A 10,968-nucleotide genomic window follows, 5' to 3' on the forward strand; every position below is an offset into this window, starting at 1 on the left:
ACAGAAATTGAGATACTCACACGTGCCTCTAAGATTATATCGCAATACTTGCATATTGTGATGTTGCCCCGATTGTAATTCCTCAGTCGTTTTACATTGCTGCAGACGCCGGTTACTTGTTCCAACATAAGCACTGTATGCCTGTGTGGAGGCTGATGCTCATGGCCTTAACTGCAGCGAATAATAGCAGTTGACAAGAGCAAACATGTTTTGGCCTTCTATATTAAAATATGTTTTGCTTTATCCTTTTACCTAACGCAGGACGAGAACACCCCACCGGCACCATGTGTCCTCTACAACAAGCAAGAGCTGGACGATGCAGACTTTCTTCACTTTGTTGAGGATCGTGAGCGCTTGTTCTCCGTTTTTAATGCAGAAGAGGGGCTGCGCATGTTGTTGGCAGCATATTGGCTTTTCAGCATCTAGTACGAATGCAAGGCCTCCAACACACTTGTTGCTCTGGAGAGGATTTTCCTTGGCTTTAGCGACACAAATCCAAGGACAGTCGTAATTAAAATTTTAAACAAAGTTTGGAGAAAGGTATGTGTTTGAAAAGATGTTTTGTGAGCCGTTTTAAAACGGCTCACTTTTCTCTCCAGTATTATTAGGTTAATTTTTATTTTGCTTCCAGAACGAATGATAGGTTTTATGGAGGCATGTTTTCTTTTTCTTTCTTTTAATGTTGGGCACTTTCTGTGATAACTAATGCTGACCTCCTGTAGGCGAGGGGCTTAGAATTTAGCTGTACGAGTTTTTTTATCCATAGCCGTCTTCGAGAACTTTATAATTTTCTTTGTACGTGAGCAAGAGGATAACGTCTTCTACTGAAACGTTTGCTTATTTGCCGTAGAGTGCAAGTTCATTATGTAATATTTTTTATTACATGTTTGCAGATAGCATTCTTTATTTCATGGTATGGCATGCATTGTATTTTCCATTTCTCAAGGTTCAATAAATGTTCAATTTAACGCATTCTAATTGATGTCATAATGAGCTTCACCTAATGAAATACTGCTGTGGTTCAGTAAAGGGCTAAACCACCCCCCTCTACCCTGTTCCCAATTAGTAAACAGATGCGCGTAGGAGACAAGGGATAAGCGAAGTGTGTTGCCTGCAATCCTCTGAGACAAACAGAACATGTCACTTGATCTCCAAACAGGAAAGCTTTACATGCTTCGTTTGTGGCAGGCCATGATGTTCACAATGGTTCAGCCGTGCAGTGCGATGCTTGGGGCCACTGCTTGCTTACTTAGAGTTCGAAAAAGGGGGGTGCCGTAGCACTTCCCAGTTGCCCACGGGGTTATGATGTGGCTTGCAAGGATCTCTTTTGTATTACTTCTTCATGAAGTGAGTTGTGTTTAGTGTGACTCATTATTTCTTTATCACATGCCTCGTATGTGGTGATGTGGCAATCCCTCTAAGTGAAAAAAGTGTAAATGTGTTCAGTAAACATGATAAGCTGTAAGTCGTATAATAATAATATAAGAATATGCAATACCATATATGATTTTCGTACAATTTGCAAGTTCTGATATGTGTATTGGACACATTCCAATGAAATGTTCACTGGGGTCTATACTTCATCCTTCGCCCGAGCGCGGCGGACGCTACCAGCCAATTCAGCGTCGAGAGAGCCTCATATGACCTTGAACTCCACATTACCAAAACGTCGCATGATACTCTCCTGGCGCCAGATTGGCTGGGGTGGCCCAGCATCGACTGGGCCACCCCAGCAGGTGCCCATTTCATGCCAAGCACCCTTTGTGAAGGGTGCTTGCCTGAACGCCATAGGGTGCTAGTCCAGGGACAAACTGATTTACACCCTTAAGTGTGTAAAAACCTCTACTGTGTACTAAAGGCTTCTCTTTCCCTTTAGTGCCAGTAAGCTTGTGTAAAGTGAAAAATATTGTAACTGAACAGTAGAAAGTTTTAGTAGATCGCTCCCATGACTCCGATAACGATACCCGATACTCCGCCACCGCCTCCCTTGCGCATGCATGGTATCGTTATCGGGGCTATCGGAGGTATTGGAACGATCTACTAAAACTCTCTATTGTTGCACTCTCCCTTCACCTAAAGTTACTTGTTTTTTTTGTTTGTTTGTTTACTGCTGCACTACCGGGTGATCTTAATGGTGGGACAACATACCATCCCTGAACCCACGACGACTAGAATGGTGGTCGCAACCAGCGTCGTAAGACTTAGTACTCAAAAAGTCCAATAAATATTGAGCAGCCTTGCAGCAGCTTCGCGTGTCATTACTATGTAAGAGTTTCTGGGGTTGAGTCCTCAAACTTGACCTCCCGAAACTCTTGACAGTCTTCTGAGGAACACCCAAATTTTCTGGCAGTCTGTGATAAGTTATGTAATAAGTGTATAACTACAGCCACTTTCGGCCAGTGAGTGGCCGGAAGTCAATGACCAGTGGCTGGCCAAACGTGAATGGTCAGTGTCTGGCCGAAAGTGAATGACCAAAGGTGAATGGCAAGTCACTGGCCTAAAGTGAATGGCTAGTCACTGGCCAAATGTGAATGGCCAGTCACTGGCCAAGGGTGAATGGCCAGTCTCTTGTCTAAAGTGAATGGCCAGCTACTGGACAAAGGTGAATGGCCAGTCACTGGCCTAAAGTGAATGGCCAGTCACTGGCCTAAAGTGAATGGCCAGCGACTGGCATAAAGTGAATGGCAAGTCACCAGACGAGGACGAAAACACTTCTATTGCCGAGCACTGTGGCCAAGCTTGGGCCATCGAAAATCTGGTTGGCAATAGTACACTTGCCAGCGATGGCCCATTCACAACGTGCTGTTTGGGTTGCGGGCCTTGTTTATGTCTCCTTTGGCCAAGAACTTAAAGTGGCCAAGTTGTCCAGACACTGGCCAACCGTCGGCCGATCGAAAGTCACTTTTCGGTGCTGCTTGGGTAGATAGCGTTAAACCAAACAGCACTGCGGGTTGCCTATAGACCAGTGTCCGAGATCCTAGCCCTCAGCGCTAAAAATATGAAATAATAATCTCAAGCGCAGGCTCTTGTGAAGAAAGTTGCAGCGCATGAAACAAGGTTTTTATCTCTTTGCAGCTCCCTTGGAATTGGTGTTGTTCTTGGAGCTTCGTGACTATGCCTTTCCGACGTTCTTGCACTACGATATGTGCGAAGCTTTCTAAAAAAACGTAGTCTCGCAAAAAACGCAGCCCCCCCGCCGCTCTCCCCCCCCTTACCATGTCATTGTGTCAGCATAAAGAAACATGGCGGCGCCCATAGAACAGAGCAGACACTGGTCTCTATCTTCGTATTTTGTCTGGCCTTCACGCGTTGGTAATGAAGTGCTATCTAAAAAGGCGGGAGGGGGGTGTGCTGTGAGGAAACTTTTAAAGTTGGTGGGACGCATCTACGACGACAGTAGAACAGTGAACCACCACGCCCGTATTCCTGTAAATGAAGCCTGCTCCGTTTTCAAAAATGACAAAGCAGCTTTACCCGTTTTATCTTAACAGCGCGTCACTAATCTTTGCGTGAGCGTCCGTGCCGCCGAGTCACCCTGCTTCGTCATTGAGTGGGGGGGGGGGGGCATTAATGGCATTGGACCCCCCCCCCCCCCACACCGAAATATATATATGGCTACGCCACCGGTACAAATGCTCCAAACTACGCAAAACTGAACGACAAAAATATAGCAAAACATGCGTTTTTGTGTTGATACCTTCATGTTAGTTAAATAGTTTGATATGCTAGTAAAATCTTTTGGCCTGGCAGACTCGTCGTCCCATTTTGTCCATGAAAGACTCATCGACAAACGTTTTATATTTGATGTCCACGGACGTTTCACTGATGTGGCTGCGTTTCGTCAACAAAACATTATCGTATCACTATCCAATCTCGACTGTGACGACAACGATGTTTGTCACGGAATAATATTCAATTATGAGAGTTCGTTCATCCCTTTTCAGAATCTTGTAGTCCACCCGTAAGCACAATGCAGGGCGTTTAGCGAAATTTCCCTACGCCCAGCAACACCAAACATGACTTGACCTAGAGTGAAATTTCATAACAAAATGCACGTTTATTCCGAAACCGGAAAGCGTTTTGGCAATGAGGTGTCCGGCTAAGAAAGAACTGGAAGCCATAAAAAAATGGGTCTGTACAGAGGGTGCAGACTACAGTCCGGAAAATACAGTAGTCCTCATTTCCGCCCCCTACACCGCTCGTTGCCTGGCCCCCTTTACTACTCGAGGCTAGCCTATCTCCCAGTCTACCTTAAGGCCCGTTCCCACACTTGCGACTCCTTAGGACCGAGTGCCTCGAAACATATTAAAATCTCCTGTTTGTGTGTATGTTTATGCAGCCTGAAGTTAGTCTGCCTCAAATGGCGACTTGTCTCTCAGCACTAGATCAGATATTTAGCCTGTGCAGTACCAATGCTGACCTGGAGCCTTTAACGTGCACCACGCAGTAGTCGTACACGACCGCACACCGATACGATGCTCATCCAGATCGAAACGGGCAGGGGTGGGGATTGAGCACAGGATCCTTTGGTTCTGCAACCCTAGCTTTCGCTCCACGTTCCGTGCTGGAGTGCGCTAGCCCACTCGGCCACCGATGCTTTTTTTTCTTTTTCTTATTCCATGGTAAAAATACGACAAAACCAGAATGGTTATTTAGCTTTCAATTCGTGCACTGTTAACTCATACTTCAAAACTCATCGATGTCTCAAGGGCGAGCAAACAAAGGTAGCCAGTCGAGAGCATATGACAGGGTATAATACACGCTTTCGGCAAGATTAATTAACAAGGTCGATGAAATCCAAGCGTTTTCGTTTCAAACATCTGGACGGAATTTCCACATGCTGTACTAAGACAGAATAATTTGGAAATCACAAAAAAGGTATCCCCAGATGAAACGAGTAAGAAATTAATCGTAATACTTGTAATACCAATATATTTCTTTAGAGTGCGCTTCAAGACATCCCAAAAGAACACTGCATCCCAGCAGTGAATAAAAGCGTGCCCTACTGTTTCAGGCTTTTTACACAGGGTGCACTTTTCGGACCGTGGTATGAATAGTCCCTTTTCTTATAACCATACTTTGGTAAGCAATACGGAGAAATGCAGTTTAAAAAAAATGTTGTAGCCGCATGGGGAATGCACATTTTCTTTACTTGACGTGGTACATCTTGGCGGGGTTATTGTCAAACAATATGCGATACATTGGAGCTGAGAAGATGACACCTACAAGATCTTTTGTAAACATTTTTGGTGTTATACTCGTTAGATAATTTCCTAAACATCCCAGACAAAAAGGAAAGTCATCGGCTATTTTTTCCAGGTATCCTATCAACACACAAGTTTGGCTTCCGGCGGAAGATACAATAACACAAGGAAGAGAGGATGCCAGTCTGTTCTGTATGACTTCTTGAAAAACGGATGTTCTTGGTTTCTAAGAAAAAGAAATCGTGAAACCAATTGGCGAATAAATAAATGAGGGAGGCCAAGTCCACCGTCGGACACACGGCAAAACAAGTTGTCGTGGCGCATAGGTTTCCAAGAGGACTTCCAAACAAAAACGGCAAACAGTATCTGCAACAAAGTGGAAAGTTGGGCCAGTTGGTCCATGGTTCTTTAAATAATTAAAAGCGCCGAAAAAGACAAGTACAAAGAAGTGGAACAACACAAGGCGCTCTCACAACTGTTGTTTATTTTAAAAATTACATGAATTTATAGGCCCCAGAACCCTGCTAGTCATCAGCGTGTCCCTCGCAATGCTTCTCTCAAATATTCAAACTCACTCTTTGACAGGGCGAGTTACGCTTCACTTATACACTCAACGCCCTTTCGTTCCACTTCTTTGTCCTTGCTTTCTTCGGCACTTTTAATTATTTAAAGAAGTATGTGCAACTTTCAAATATTAGCCTGTGTACAGTAAATGACCTGCAGGATATACCAGAGCTTGACCGCCATAACTATGTTGGAAACTGTCGATCGTGCAAAGATTGACAGATTCCTGTGAGACCAACTCTTGGCCCGCCTCTCTAGGGAAGTCGCAACTTCGGACCAAAAAGATGTGCTGTTCTGGAAGTGTCACAAAAGCACTCCCAGGTAATCGCACGGAGTGCAACCCCACTGAATGCCTCCGTATCGTTCTGGTGTCTTGGTCCAAGCTCCATGCCAGAAACCTCTGCACTATGCAATATTTATTGAGGCTCCAGTGGCTTCACAAAAGCGGCGTGTGAGCTCTGTAGCGTGGGTCACGCTCTTTTTTTGTCCATGCAGAAGTAGGCTACATCATCAGCGTAAGCCTGGACCTTAAGTTCATTTTTGCACAGGATGTAAACCTGGACTTGCTCACTTCTCTTTGTACTTTAGCACATGGGTTCAAGGTATAATGCAAAAAGCAAGGGGGACGAAGGACAGCCTTGGACAACTGAAAAACGGACGGGGATGTTCGTTGTGATGATATTGTTCATGACCAAGCTCGTGCAACACTTACTGTAAGACATTTTAACACCTTGAAATATCACATTTCCAACGCCAACATATGAAACACGTGTAAAAAGCACGCTATGACAAACACGGTAAAATAATTTCGCGAGGCCAATCTCAAGTATTGCAACTTCATTACTGCTGTCGGTTAGACATTCCAATACACTCGTCGCAACGTGAACATTCGTCTGAATGGCTCTACAACAAATCCCACAAGCCTGCTGCTTCCCAACGAGATCGCAAAGGACACGTTTTACACTATTTTTTAAGATTTCTGCGAATATTATATAATCTACATTGCATAACTTAATTGGTATATGGTTACATGCAAAAGTTTGTTTGTTATCAGTCTTTGGAATGCGAATAGTATGTGTACGTAGAAATGAAGGTGGAGAGAATTAGTTCTATAGGCCTCTTGAAAAATCCCTAACAAGATAGGACATGATATTTTTACGCAACTCATAAAATTCTGCAGGAATGCCATCCAGACCTGGGTTTTTTGTTGTTGTTGTTGTTTTTTTTTTTTTTTTTTTTTTTTGCTTGGACGGGCATCTGCAGCATTTTCTTTTTTAGCTATGCTGAAGGGTTCCTCCAACTCTTTTATGGACTGTTGATCTAACTGGGGTAGTAGAATACCAGTTCTTCTAGATACTCATTAACCTTCGATGTTTCATAATTGCCAAATGCCTCCTAGTAATGTTCACAAAAAAACCTTCCCTATAACATCTTTATTTTGGATAAGCACGATAGTTTCTTCTATTTTATTAATTTCTTTCAACATCGCTTACCCTTTCTTCTCCTCCATTGCGCTTTTGATGACTGTTCTCCCAAGAACTATCATTCAGTACGCATGCACACAACCGCGCCTTGGTAACGTTCGTGATAAAAATGGTCTAACTCAGCTTTTATGTGAATTATATCTTCTAAACATTGCCCAGGGTACTTGCATTCAAGTTGAACCAAGACGCGTAAATAATGCAGCGGCGTCTTTTCTGCCTCAGACTTCTGAGCGTATAATACTGCCTCTCTAAATTACCAGCTCTGTGAGTTCTTGCTTGAAACGCTCCCATTTAGTAAATATATGCTGAGTTGTGTGACCTATCTGCTGGAGCAGATCGGTCGTACTGGCCAGAAAGTTTTTATCTTTTAGCAGTTGCTTATTAAGCTTCCATAGCTTGCAGTTTGCATTTTTTTCTACGTTTATGCCCAACAGTTACTGATACCATGCCGTGATCTGTAATAAATACTGGGACTTCCGCGTAACCATTTAAATTTTCAATCAGCTCTGTGAAGCAGTAAATTCCACCTAGCCTTGCGTGAGACGAATTTTGAAAATGTGTATATGAAAGCTGTTTTTCTCCTAGTTGAAATGAAGCGGCATCGAAAAGATTTCTCTTATCAACTAAATACAGCAGCAGCCTTGCGCTCTTGTCAATACGCACTTTAGTTGGGAATCTGTCAGCTTCATTGCAAACGCAGTTGAAATTTCCTTGAATAATTAACAACCTGTTACAAATTAAGTAAGTTCGGAGATTATGAAAAAACGTTACCCTGTTAGCAGACATGTAGCCAGGGGGGGAAGGGAGGCACGGGCCCCCCAACCCCTCGAAATCTTCCATTTTGCTGGGTCCTCCTCTTCCCCCTCCCCCTCATACAGAATTTTGTCATAATCAGGCGCCCCCCCCCCCCCCCCCCACCAAAAAAAAAAATATCCTGGCCGCGTGCTTGCCTGTTATTAACCTCATTGGGCGCATAAATACCTAACTATTCACATTGTGTCAAAAACTCGAAAATCGCACTTAATTAAGCCGCCACAAAGGTCTGTTGTTGCCATTAGTTCAGACAGGTGAAAATACTTTCTAATATACAACAAACAGCCACCAGAAAGAAAAACAGCATGGCTCACGCATACTTAGTAGTCTTGCAGAAAATATTTGAAGGCGCGTTTTACCTGCTCATCTGTCGAAAACTTTGTTTCCTGTACAGCCAGAAAATCGATTTCTTTATCTTCAATTAGGCGTTTTAAATTATACTGCTTTTTCCTAGTATTAAAATCTTTTACATTTAAGGTTGCAGAACGAGGGACATCAGCTAAGAAAGGTGTCGAGGAGTGGGAAGGGGAGAAAGAAGGAAGGGCGAGGGTCTTGCTTATACATGAATGTCTAGCGTGAAAGGTTAGATTTTCGCTTACTCGCGACGGTGCCAGTCGGCACCTATTTTTTCCGCTTGAAGTCATTAGCGTCTTTAAAAGTGCTGACTGTTGTGTCCATTTTGGTTGGGGTCTCCTCCTTGCGGTTCGATGACGTGCGGTCTTCTGTTTCATCTGCTGTCTGCCTAGGTACTTTAAACGTTTCAAGGATGTCTCCCTGCTTGGACGTCTGGCAAGCTGTTTCAACCGTTTGCGTGCTCGTGCTGGCTTGACCCACAGAAAGTCCTTTGTCAGATGTGGCCTTGTTGTCCTCAAAAATTGAAGGCACGGGGTCTCTAGGCCTTTCTTGTGAAAAAAGGACCTCGCCGCTAGCGTCTACAACTTCAGTAGTGTCAATCAGTAGTTCGGAATTGGCGTCTGATTCGGTGAGAGGACTTCGTAAATCGGTTGCATAGCTAGAGTAGTACTCATCACTTCCATCACCAAATCTGTTGCAACGTGCACACTTTGGAGTACGACACTGTCTACCAACGTGGCTGACCTTCTTGCATCGTAGACACAAGTGTGGCCGTCTTGACATGACCACAAGAGAGTGGGAACCGGCGGCTTTGACCTGATGAAACACGTTTTTCGTTGTCGCTGTGTCATGCACAGTCAGAAAGACCTCTCTGTTCATTGTTTCCACGTTCTCCATCCCTGGGACACGCCACTTTTCTCGTGCCACGCACCCAACAGTCCAAAAGGACGCCAATGCTTCGGCAATCTTCATATCTTCTAAATACAGCGCCAACCAGAGAACCTTCATCTTTACATCTTTAGAATTCTGATCTATGATGAGACATACATTTCTTTCCTTTCACGTTCAGTTCTTTCGCCGCTTTCAGTCTTTCCGCGGCTGCGTGCCTTGTCAGCGTTGCCATCCGAAAATGGCTCACCTGAACCTCCATTGGGGAGAGCACTTCACTCAAATCTATTACATTCTTCAGTCCATCGCGAAATTTTTGCGCACGGTAGGGCCGGCCTGTAAGGTCAGCATGGAGAAAGATGGAGTTGAGGCATAAAACTCCCTGTGGGAAACGAGGAAGGAGAATCTTGTATTCACCTTGGCCTGTCGCCTGCGCCCGGGTATCCCCTCGGCCTACGGGTACTGCCATTGAGTTGTACGGGTGCATTCTTTGAATGTCGTTATTAACGGTTAGACCTGAACTAGAGGGGTTTCCTCGGACTGAGGCCGATTGCTGATTTTCACTGGAGAACATGAAAATACGCCCGTTCAAAAACGGCGTCTTTTTCTTTCTTCTCGGCCACCGATCCCCGAATTACAGGAGACATAAAACGATTTTTTTACTTTCGCTAAATGCTACTTAGAGACGCTCCCTAACGTTCATGACTGAATAAACCTGCCTTAGTTTTTTCTTTCGAGGTATGGCAGTGGGAACGCGACAGAACAGCACACGACAAAATAGCACGCGACAAAACAGCACGGTCAAAACAGCACGTGTCAAAACAGCACAGCGTCAAAACCGCACGGCGACAAAACAGCAGGCGTCAAAATAGCAAGCGACAAAACAGCATAGCGTCAAAACGGCACAGCGACAGAAGAGCACGTGCCAAAACAGCACGGCGTCAAAACAGCACAGCGACAAAACAGCACGCATGTAGCAACTTCATGGATGAAGAAAGAATAAACAATTAAAACAGGGACAACTTCGAGCGCGCTCTTCACCTCTCTCTGCACGAATATTTTCAAACCTCCTTAACCCTTTCATTTATTTTCGCTAGGTTATAAAGTAATTTATTGGCTATTTCATTGCTAAGTCAGTGTCCGGACTGGTGCTGCTATGTTATTGCTAAAAACACACGAAGTTAGCAGCAGTTACTACTACTTAACTACGCTGATCTCTGAAGAGATTGGGTAGTTAGAGGTGATATCTTCGCGTCGATGTTGGACGCGTTGTCTGTTTTTTTTATTTTTATTTTTTTTTTTTAGATCTAACGAAACACGAAAAGTTATTGTGAAAACGAAACCCGTAAGTTCAAGTTATGAACAGTCTGGTTTGCGGCGATCGGGTGAGGTTCCGCAGTACTCGTCGTTTCGTAATTACCACCTAAGCGTAAAACGCCCCCCCCCCCCCCCCCAAAAAAAAAAAAATAGCGGGAGATGCACCGATTACACCGATTACCGCGACACTAAAATGTTCCGGAAACACGCGGCTGCAGCTTGCAGGCGAGAAGTTGTGTTGAGTTAAATTCACAGATTATTGCCGACGAAGGCCTCGACCGAGTGGAAACCGGTGAAGCAGAAACATGCCACAGCCTCAATGCTGTTGCCGTACAGCACGGGCT

This window comes from Ixodes scapularis, unplaced genomic scaffold, assembly GCF_016920785.2.
Source record: "Ixodes scapularis isolate PalLabHiFi unplaced genomic scaffold, ASM1692078v2 PGA_scaffold1__304_contigs__length_218370807, whole genome shotgun sequence".
NCBI lineage: Eukaryota > Metazoa > Arthropoda > Arachnida > Ixodida > Ixodidae > Ixodes > Ixodes scapularis.